The following is a 12,755-nucleotide window of genomic DNA, read 5'->3' on the forward strand; positions in this document are numbered from 1 at the left end:
AATGCTAATATAAAGCTAGAAACATTGAAATAAATGTTTTTTTAGCAAAAGATTAAACATAGTTTTCTCAGTTATGAAGTACATTGTATACAGTTTAACAGCACATGTAAAAAGTTTGTGAGAGGTTTTTAAAGTACCTTTCTACAAGAAAATAAAATGTAGATCCATAAACTCACTACTACATTGTAATTTTAAAAACAATAACTTAAATGCTAAAATGAAACTACAAACGTTAAAAGAAATGCTTTTTTTGAGAATTGTTTAAACGTGGTTTTTAATCTATGAATTATCATGTTTAAATATTAAGACCACGTTAAAAGTTTAAAGAAGTTGGAAAATGTACTTTTCATGCAGAAAGCAAAATGTAGATAAAGAAATTCGCATTTATATTACAATCTTAAAACATGGAAATAAATGCTAATATGGAGCTAAAACATTGAAATAAATCTTTTTCAGCAAAAGATTAAACTTGGTTTTCTCAGCTATGAAGTACAATGCATACAGTTTAACAGCACATGTAAAAAGTTTGTCAGAGGTTTTAATAGTACCTTGCAACAAGAAAATAAAATGTAGATCCATAAACTCACTACTACATTGTAATTTTAAAAACAATAACTTAAATGCTAAAATGAAACTACAAACGTTAAAAGAAATGCTTTTTTTGAGAATTGTTTAAACATGGTTTTTAATCTATGAATTATCATGTTTAAATATTAAGACCACGTTAAAAGTTTAAAGAAGTTGGAAAATGTACTTTACACGCAGAAAGCAAAATGTAGATAAAGAAATTCGCATTTATATTACAATCTTAAAACATGGAAATAAATGCTAATATGGAGCTAAAACATTGAAATAAATCTTTTTCAGCAAAAGATTAAACTTGGTTTTCTCAGCTATGAAGTACAATGCATACAGTTTAACAGCACATGTAAAAAGTTTGTCAGAGGTTTTAATAGTACCTTGCAACAAGAAAATAAAATTTAGATCGATAAATTCACTACTACATGTCAATTTTAAAAACAATAACATAAATGTTAAATTGAACCGACGATCATTAAAATAAATGCATTTTTGAGAAATGTTTAAACATAGTTTCACATCTATGAATTTTCATGTTTAAGTATTAATAGTTTTTGTAAAACTTTTAACAAAGTTTAAAAATATAGTTTACAACCTGAAAAGAAAATGTCGATAAAGAAATACACGTTTAAATTTCAATTAGAAAAAGTAAAAATAACTGCTAAAATAAATGTTCACACATTGAAATAAATGCATTTTATGGAAAGATAAAACATAGGTTTCTCATCTATGAACTTACTTTTTAATATATAAACAGTACATGAAAAACGTTCTTCAGAGGTTGTAAAGTATATTTCTACAAGCATCTAAAATGTAGACTTAAAATTCACATCCAGATTTCAATTTTGAAAAGCATAAAATAAATGGTAAAAGGAAATTACAAACATAGAAAGAAAAGCTTTTTTGAGAAATGCAAAAAAGTACTTTTCTACAAGAAATCAAAAGAATAATATAAATGGTGAAATGAAATTACAAACATAAAGATAAATGCTTTTTTGAGAAATGATTAAACATGGTTTCACATCTATGAATTTTCATGTTTAAATATTAAGACCACGTAAAAAGTTTGAAGAAGTTGGAAAATGTACTTTACATGCAAAAAGCAAAATGTAGATAAAGAAATTTCCATTTAAATTTCAATCGCAAAACGGAAATAAATGCTAATATGGAGCTAGAAACATTGAAATAAATGTTTTTTCGCAAATGAATAAACAGTTTTCTCAGCTATGAAGTACATTGTATACAGTTTAACAGCACATGTAAAAAGTTTGTCAGAGGTTGTAAAAGTAGTTTTCTACAAGCAACTATAATGTAGACTTAAAATTCACATCCAGATTTCAATTTTGAAAAGCATAAAATAAATGGTAAAAGGAAATTACAAACATTGAAAGAAAAGCTTTTTTGAGAAATGCAAAAAAGTACTTTTCTACAAGAAATCAAAAGAATAATATAAATGGTGAAATGAAATTACAAACATAAAGATAAATGCTTTTTTGAGAAATGATTAAACATGGTTTCACATCTATGAATTTTCATGTTTAAATATTAAGACCACGTAAAAAGTTTGAAGAAGTTGGAAAATGTACTTTACATGCAAAAAGCAAAATGTAGATAAAGAAATTTCCATTTAAATTTCAATCGCAAAACGGAAATAAATGCTAATATGGAGCTAGAAACATTGAAATAAATGTTTTTTAGCAAATGAATAAACAGTTTTCTCAGCTATGAAGTACATTGTATACAGTTTAACAGCACATGTAAAAAGTTTGTCAGAGGTTGTAAAAGTAGTTTTCTACAAGCAACTATAATGTAGACTTGAAATTCACATATAGATTTCAATTTTGAAAAGAATAATATAAATGGTAAAATTAAATTAGATACATAAAAATAAATGTTTTTTGAGAAATATTTAAACATGGTTTCACATCTATGAATTTGCATGTTTAACTATTAAGACCACGTTAAAGTTTAAAGAAGTTGGAAAATGTACTTTACACACAGAAAGCAAAATGTAGATAAAGAAATTCGCTTTTAAATTTCAATCTCAAAGCATGAAAATAAATGCTAATATAAAGCTAGAAACATTGAAATAAATGTTTTTTTAGCAAAAGATTAAATAGTTTTCTGTTATGAAGTACATTGTATACAGTTTAACAGCAGATGTAAAAAGTTTGTCAGAGGTTTTTAAAGTACCTTTCTACAAGAAAATAAAATTTAGATCCATAAATTCACTACTACATGTCAATTTTAAAAACAATAACATAAATGTTAAATTGAACCGACAATCATTAAAATAAATGCATTTTTGAGAAATGTTTAAACATAGTTTCACATCTATGAATTTTCATGTTTAAGTATTAATAGTTTTTGTAAAACTTTTAACAAAGTTTAAAAATATAGTTTACAACCTGAAAAGAAAATGTCGATAAAGAAATACACGTTTAAATTTCAATTAGAAAAAGTAAAAATAACTGCTAAAATAAATGTTCACACATTGAAATAAATGCATTTTATGGAAAGATAAAACATAGGTTTCTCATCTATGAACTTACTTGTTAATATATAAACAGTACATGAAAAACGTTCTTCAGAGGTTGTAAAGTATATTTCTACAAGCATCTAAAATGTAGACTTAAAATTCACATCCAGATTTCAATTTTGAAAAGCATAAAATAAATGGTAAAAGGAAATTACAAACATAGAAAGAAAAGCTTTTTTGAGAAATGCAAAAAAGTACTTTTCTACAAGAAATCAAAAGAATAATATAAATGGTGAAATGAAATTACAAACATAAAGATAAATGCTTTTTTGAGAAATGATTAAACATGGTTTCACATCTATGAATTTTCATGTTTAAATATTAAGACCACGTAAAAAGTTTGAAGAAGTTGGAAAATGTACTTTACATGCAAAAAGCAAAATGTAGATAAAGAAATTTCCATTTAAATTTCAACCGCAAAACGGAAATAAATGCTAATATGGAGCTAGAAACATTGAAATAAATGTTTTTTAGCAAATGAATAAACAGTTTTCTCAGCTATGAAGTACATTGTATACAGTTTAACAGCACATGTAAAAAGTTTGTCAGAGGTTGTAAAAGTAGTTTTCTACAAGCAACTATAATGTAGACTTGAAATTCACATATAGATTTCAATTTTGAAAAGAATAATATAAATGGTAAAATTAAATTAGATACATAAAAATAAATGTTTTTTGAGAAATATTTAAACATGGTTTCACATCTATGAATTTGCATGTTTAACTATTAAGACCACGTTAAAGTTTAAAGAAGTTGGAAAATGTACTTTACACACAGAAAGCAAAATGTAGATAAAGAAATTCGCTTTCAAATTTCAATCTCAAAACATGGAAATAAATGCTAATATAAAGCTAGAAACATTGAAATAAATGTTTTTTTAGCAAAAGATTAAACAGTTTTCTCAGTTATGAAGTACATTGTATACAGTTTAACAGCACATGTAAAAAGTTTGTCAGAGGTTTTAAAAGTACCTTTCTACAAGAAAATAAAATGTAGATCCATAAACTCACTACTACATTGTAATTTTAAAAACAATAACTTAAATGCTAAAATGAAACTACAAACGTTAAAAGAAATGCTTTTTTTGAGAATTGTTTAAACATGGTTTTTAATGTATGAATTATCATGTTTAAATATTAAGACCACGTTAAAAGTTTAAAGAAGTTGGAAAATGTACTTTTCATGCAGAAAGCAAACTGTAGATAAAGAAATTCGCATTTATATTACAATCTTAAAACATGGAAATAAATGCTAATATGGAGCTAAAACATTGAAATAAATCTTTTTCAGCAAAAGATTAAACTTGGTTTTCTCAGCTATGAAGTACAATGCATACAGTTTAACAGCACATGTAAAAAGTTTGTCAGAGGTTTTAATAGTACCTTGCAACAAGAAAATAAAATTTAGATCCATAAATTCACTACTACATGTCAATTTTAAAAACAATAACATAAATGTTAAATTGAACCGACAATCATTAAAATAAATGCATTTTTGAGAAATGTTTAAACATAGTTTCACATCTATGAATTTTCATGTTTAAGTATTAATAGTTTTTGTAAAACTTTTAACAAAGTTTAAAAATATAGTTTACAACCTGAAAAGAAAATGTCGATAAAGAAATACACGTTTAAATTTCAATTAGAAAAAGTAAAAATAACTGCAAAAATAAATGTTCACACATTGAAATAAATACATTTTATGGAAAGATAAAACATAGGTTTCTCATCTATGAACTTACTTGTTAATATATAAACAGTACATGAAAAACGTTCTTCAGAGGTTGTAAAGTATATTTCTACAAGCATCTAAAATGTAGACTTAAAATTCACATCCAGATTTCAATTTTGAAAAGCATAAAATAAATGGTAAAAGGAAATTACAAACATAGAAAGAAAAGCTTTTTTGAGAAATGCAAAAAAGTACTTTTCTACAAGAAATCAAAAGAATAATATAAATGGTGAAATGAAATTACAAACATAAAGATAAATGCTTTTTTGAGAAATGATTAAACATGGTTTCACATCTATGAATTTTCATGTTTAAATATTAAGACCACGTAAAAAGTTTGAAGAAGTTGGAAAATGTACTTTACATGCAAAAAGCAAAATGTAGATAAAGAAATTTCCATTTAAATTTCAATCGCAAAACGGAAATAAATGCTAATATGGAGCTAGAAACATTGAAATAAATGTTTTTTAGCAAATGAATAAACAGTTTTCTCAGCTATGAAGTACATTGTATACAGTTTAACAGCACATGTAAAAAGTTTGTCAGAGGTTGTAAAAGTAGTTTTCTACAAGCAACTATAATGTAGACTTGAAATTCACATATAGATTTCAATTTTGAAAAGAATAATATAAATGGTAAAATTAAATTAGATACATAAAAATAAATGTTTTTTGAGAAATATTTAAACATGGTTTCACATCTATGAATTTGCATGTTTAACTATTAAGACCACGTTAAAGTTTAAAGAAGTTGGAAAATGTACTTTACACACAGAAAGCAAAATGTAGATAAAGAAATTCGCTTTTAAATTTCAATCTCAAAGCATGAAAATAAATGCTAATATAAAGCTAGAAACATTGAAATAAATGTTTTTTTAGCAAAAGATTAAATAGTTTTCTGTTATGAAGTACATTGTATACAGTTTAACAGCAGATGTAAAAAGTTTGTCAGAGGTTTTTAAAGTACCTTTCTACAAGAAAATAAAATTTAGATCCATAAATTCACTACTACATGTCAATTTTAAAAACAATAACATAAATGTTAAATTGAACCGACAATCATTAAAATAAATGCATTTTTGAGAAATGTTTAAACATAGTTTCACATCTATGAATTTTCATGTTTAAGTATTAATAGTTTTTGTAAAACTTTTAACAAAGTTTAAAAATATAGTTTACAACCTGAAAAGAAAATGTCGATAAAGAAATACACGTTTAAATTTCAATTAGAAAAAGTAAAAATAACTGCTAAAATAAATGTTCACACATTGAAATAAATGCATTTTATGGAAAGATAAAACATAGGTTTCTCATCTATGAACTTACTTGTTAATATATAAACAGTACATGAAAAACGTTCTTCAGAGGTTGTAAAGTATATTTCTACAAGCATCTAAAATGTAGACTTAAAATTCACATCCAGATTTCAATTTTGAAAAGCATAAAATAAATGGTAAAAGGAAATTACAAACATAGAAAGAAAAGCTTTTTTGAGAAATGCAAAAAAGTACTTTTCTACAAGAAATCAAAAGAATAATATAAATGGTGAAATGAAATTACAAACATAAAGATAAATGCTTTTTTGAGAAATGATTAAACATGGTTTCACATCTATGAATTTTCATGTTTAAATATTAAGACCACGTAAAAAGTTTGAAGAAGTTGGAAAATGTACTTTACATGCAAAAAGCAAAATGTAGATAAAGAAATTTCCATTTAAATTTCAACCGCAAAACGGAAATAAATGCTAATATGGAGCTAGAAACATTGAAATAAATGTTTTTTAGCAAATGAATAAACAGTTTTCTCAGCTATGAAGTACATTGTATACAGTTTAACAGCACATGTAAAAAGTTTGTCAGAGGTTGTAAAAGTAGTTTTCTACAAGCAACTATAATGTAGACTTGAAATTCACATATAGATTTCAATTTTGAAAAGAATAATATAAATGGTAAAATTAAATTAGATACATAAAAATAAATGTTTTTTGAGAAATATTTAAACATGGTTTCACGTCTATGAATTTGCATGTTTAACTATTAAGACCACGTTAAAATTTAAAGAAGTTGGAAAATGTACTTTACACACAGAAAGCAAAATGTAGATAAAGAAATTCGCTTTTAAATTTCAATCTCAAAACATGGAAATAAATGCTAATATAAATCTAGAAACATTGAAATAAATGTTTTTTTAGCAAAAGATTATACATAGTTTTCTCAGTTATGAAGTACATTGTATACAGTTTAACAGCACATGTAAAAAGTTTGTCAGAGGTTTTAAAAGAACCTTTCTACAAGAAAATAAAATGTAGATCCATAAACTCACTACTACATTGTAATTTTAAAAACAATAACTTAAATGCTAAAATGAAACTACAAACGTTAAAAGAAATGCTTTTTTTGAGAATTGTTTAAACATGGTTTTTAATCTATGAATTATCATGTTTAAATATTAAGACCACGTTAAAAGTTTAAAGAAGTTGGAAAATGTACTTTTCATGCAGAAAGCAAAATGTAGATAAAGAAATTCGCATTTATATTACAATCTTAAAACATGGAAATAAATGCTAATATGGAGCTAAAACATTGAAATAAATCTTTTTCAGCAAAAGATTAAACTTGGTTTTCTCAGCTATGAAGTACAATGCATACAGTTTAACAGCACATGTAAAAAGTTTGTCAGAGGTTTTAATAGTACCTTGCAACAAGAAAATAAAATTTAGATCCATAAATTCACTACTACATGTCAATTTTAAAAACAATAACATAAATGTTAAATTGAACCGACAATCATTAAAATAAATGCATTTTTGAGAAATGTTTAAACATAGTTTCACATCTATGAATTTTCATGTTTAAGTATTAATAGTTTTTGTAAAACTTTTAACAAAGTTTAAAAATATAGTTTACAACCTGAAAAGAAAATGTCGATAAAGAAATACACGTTTAAATTTCAATTAGAAAAAGTAAAAATAACTGCTAAAATAAATGTTCACACATTGAAATAAATGCATTTTATGGAAAGATAAAACATAGGTTTCTCATCTATGAACTTACTTGTTAATATATAAACAGTACATGAAAAACGTTCTTCAGAGGTTGTAAAGTATATTTCTACAAGCATCTAAAATGTAGACTTAAAATTCACATCCAGATTTCAATTTTGAAAAGCATAAAATAAATGGTAAAAGGAAATTACAAACATAGAAAGAAAAGCTTTTTTGAGAAATGCAAAAAAGTACTTTTCTACAAGAAATCAAAAGAATAATATAAATGGTGAAATGAAATTACAAACATAAAGATAAATGCTTTTTTGAGAAATGATTAAACATGGTTTCACATCTATGAATTTTCATGTTTAAATATTAAGACCACGTAAAAAGTTTGAAGAAGTTGGAAAATGTACTTTACATGCAAAAAGCAAAATGTAGATAAAGAAATTTCCATTTAAATTTCAATCGCAAAACGGAAATAAATGCTAATATGGAGCTAGAAACATTGAAATAAATGTTTTTTAGCAAATGAATAAACAGTTTTCTCAGCTATGAAGTACATTGTATACAGTTTAACAGCACATGTAAAAAGTTTGTCAGAGGTTGTAAAAGTAGTTTTCTACAAGCAACTATAATGTAGACTTGAAATTCACATATAGATTTCAATTTTGAAAAGAATAATATAAATGGTAAAATTAAATTAGATACATAAAAATAAATGTTTTTTGAGAAATATTTAAACATGGTTTCACATCTATGAATTTGCATGTTTAACTATTAAGACCACGTTAAAGTTTAAAGAAGTTGGAAAATGTACTTTACACACAGAAAGCAAAATGTAGATAAAGAAATTCGCTTTCAAATTTCAATCTCAAAACATGGAAATAAATGCTAATATAAAGCTAGAAACATTGAAATAAATGTTTTTTTAGCAAAAGATTAAACAGTTTTCTCAGTTATGAAGTACATTGTATACAGTTTAACAGCACATGTAAAAAGTTTGTCAGAGGTTTTAAAAGTACCTTTCTACAAGAAAATAAAATGTAGATCCATAAACTCACTACTACATTGTAATTTTAAAAACAATAACTTAAATGCTAAAATGAAACTACAAACGTTAAAAGAAATGCTTTTTTTGAGAATTGTTTAAACATGGTTTTTAATGTATGAATTATCATGTTTAAATATTAAGACCACGTTAAAAGTTTAAAGAAGTTGGAAAATGTACTTTTCATGCAGAAAGCAAACTGTAGATAAAGAAATTCGCATTTATATTACAATCTTAAAACATGGAAATAAATGCTAATATGGAGCTAAAACATTGAAATAAATCTTTTTCAGCAAAAGATTAAACTTGGTTTTCTCAGCTATGAAGTACAATGCATACAGTTTAACAGCACATGTAAAAAGTTTGTCAGAGGTTTTAATAGTACCTTGCAACAAGAAAATAAAATTTAGATCCATAAATTCACTACTACATGTCAATTTTAAAAACAATAACATAAATGTTAAATTGAACCGACAATCATTAAAATAAATGCATTTTTGAGAAATGTTTAAACATAGTTTCACATCTATGAATTTTCATGTTTAAGTATTAATAGTTTTTGTAAAACTTTTAACAAAGTTTAAAAATATAGTTTACAACCTGAAAAGAAAATGTCGATAAAGAAATACACGTTTAAATTTCAATTAGAAAAAGTAAAAATAACTGCAAAAATAAATGTTCACACATTGAAATAAATACATTTTATGGAAAGATAAAACATAGGTTTCTCATCTATGAACTTACTTGTTAATATATAAACAGTACATGAAAAACGTTCTTCAGAGGTTGTAAAGTATATTTCTACAAGCATCTAAAATGTAGACTTAAAATTCACATCCAGATTTCAATTTTGAAAAGCATAAAATAAATGGTAAAAGGAAATTACAAACATAGAAAGAAAAGCTTTTTTGAGAAATGCAAAAAAGTACTTTTCTACAAGAAATCAAAAGAATAATATAAATGGTGAAATGAAATTACAAACATAAAGATAAATGCTTTTTTGAGAAATGATTAAACATGGTTTCACATCTATGAATTTTCATGTTTAAATATTAAGACCACGTAAAAAGTTTGAAGAAGTTGGAAAATGTACTTTACATGCAAAAAGCAAAATGTAGATAAAGAAATTTCCATTTAAATTTCAATCGCAAAACGGAAATAAATGCTAATATGGAGCTAGAAACATTGAAATAAATGTTTTTTAGCAAATGAATAAACAGTTTTCTCAGCTATGAAGTACATTGTATACAGTTTAACAGCACATGTAAAAAGTTTGTCAGAGGTTGTAAAAGTAGTTTTCTACAAGCAACTATAATGTAGACTTGAAATTCACATATAGATTTCAATTTTGAAAAGAATAATATAAATGGTAAAATTAAATTAGATACATAAAAATAAATGTTTTTTGAGAAATATTTAAACATGGTTTCACATCTATGAATTTGCATGTTTAACTATTAAGACCACGTTAAAGTTTAAAGAAGTTGGAAAATGTACTTTACACACAGAAAGCAAAATGTAGATAAAGAAATTCGCTTTTAAATTTCAATCTCAAAGCATGAAAATAAATGCTAATATAAAGCTAGAAACATTGAAATAAATGTTTTTTTAGCAAAAGATTAAATAGTTTTCTGTTATGAAGTACATTGTATACAGTTTAACAGCAGATGTAAAAAGTTTGTCAGAGGTTTTTAAAGTACCTTTCTACAAGAAAATAAAATTTAGATCCATAAATTCACTACTACATGTCAATTTTAAAAACAATAACATAAATGTTAAATTGAACCGACAATCATTAAAATAAATGCATTTTTGAGAAATGTTTAAACATAGTTTCACATCTATGAATTTTCATGTTTAAGTATTAATAGTTTTTGTAAAACTTTTAACAAAGTTTAAAAATATAGTTTACAACCTGAAAAGAAAATGTCGATAAAGAAATACACGTTTAAATTTCAATTAGAAAAAGTAAAAATAACTGCTAAAATAAATGTTCACACATTGAAATAAATGCATTTTATGGAAAGATAAAACATAGGTTTCTCATCTATGAACTTACTTGTTAATATATAAACAGTACATGAAAAACGTTCTTCAGAGGTTGTAAAGTATATTTCTACAAGCATCTAAAATGTAGACTTAAAATTCACATCCAGATTTCAATTTTGAAAAGCATAAAATAAATGGTAAAAGGAAATTACAAACATAGAAAGAAAAGCTTTTTTGAGAAATGCAAAAAAGTACTTTTCTACAAGAAATCAAAAGAATAATATAAATGGTGAAATGAAATTACAAACATAAAGATAAATGCTTTTTTGAGAAATGATTAAACATGGTTTCACATCTATGAATTTTCATGTTTAAATATTAAGACCACGTAAAAAGTTTGAAGAAGTTGGAAAATGTACTTTACATGCAAAAAGCAAAATGTAGATAAAGAAATTTCCATTTAAATTTCAACCGCAAAACGGAAATAAATGCTAATATGGAGCTAGAAACATTGAAATAAATGTTTTTTAGCAAATGAATAAACAGTTTTCTCAGCTATGAAGTACATTGTATACAGTTTAACAGCACATGTAAAAAGTTTGTCAGAGGTTGTAAAAGTAGTTTTCTACAAGCAACTATAATGTAGACTTGAAATTCACATATAGATTTCAATTTTGAAAAGAATAATATAAATGGTAAAATTAAATTAGATACATAAAAATAAATGTTTTTTGAGAAATATTTAAACATGGTTTCACGTCTATGAATTTGCATGTTTAACTATTAAGACCACGTTAAAATTTAAAGAAGTTGGAAAATGTACTTTACACACAGAAAGCAAAATGTAGATAAAGAAATTCGCTTTTAAATTTCAATCTCAAAACATGGAAATAAATGCTAATATAAATCTAGAAACATTGAAATAAATGTTTTTTTAGCAAAAGATTATACATAGTTTTCTCAGTTATGAAGTACATTGTATACAGTTTAACAGCACATGTAAAAAGTTTGTCAGAGGTTTTAAAAGAACCTTTCTACAAGAAAATAAAATGTAGATCCATAAACTCACTACTACATTGTAATTTTAAAAACAATAACTTAAATGCTAAAATGAAACTACAAACGTTAAAAGAAATGCTTTTTTTGAGAATTGTTTAAACATGGTTTTTAATCTATGAATTATCATGTTTAAATATTAAGACCACGTTAAAAGTTTAAAGAAGTTGGAAAATGTACTTTTCATGCAGAAAGCAAAATGTAGATAAAGAAATTCGCATTTATATTACAATCTTAAAACATGGAAATAAATGCTAATATGGAGCTAAAACATTGAAATAAATCTTTTTCAGCAAAAGATTAAACTTGGTTTTCTCAGCTATGAAGTACAATGCATACAGTTTAACAGCACATGTAAAAAGTTTGTCAGAGGTTTTAATAGTACCTTGCAACAAGAAAATAAAATTTAGATCCATAAATTCACTACTACATGTCAATTTTAAAAACAATAACATAAATGTTAAATTGAACCGACAATCATTAAAATAAATGCATTTTTGAGAAATGTTTAAACATAGTTTCACATCTATGAATTTTCATGTTTAAGTATTAATAGTTTTTGTAAAACTTTTAACAAAGTTTAAAAATATAGTTTACAACCTGAAAAGAAAATGTCGATAAAGAAATACACGTTTAAATTTCAATTAGAAAAAGTAAAAATAACTGCTAAAATAAATGTTCACACATTGAAATAAATGCATTTTATGGAAAGATAAAACATAGGTTTCTCATCTATGAACTTACTTGTTAATATATAAACAGTACATGAAAAACGTTCTTCAGAGGTTGTAAAGTATATTTCTACAAGCATCTAAAATGTAG

The sequence above is a fragment of the Narcine bancroftii genome, assembly GCF_036971445.1.
Source record: "Narcine bancroftii isolate sNarBan1 chromosome 14 unlocalized genomic scaffold, sNarBan1.hap1 SUPER_14_unloc_1, whole genome shotgun sequence".
Taxonomy (NCBI): domain Eukaryota; kingdom Metazoa; phylum Chordata; class Chondrichthyes; order Torpediniformes; family Narcinidae; genus Narcine; species Narcine bancroftii.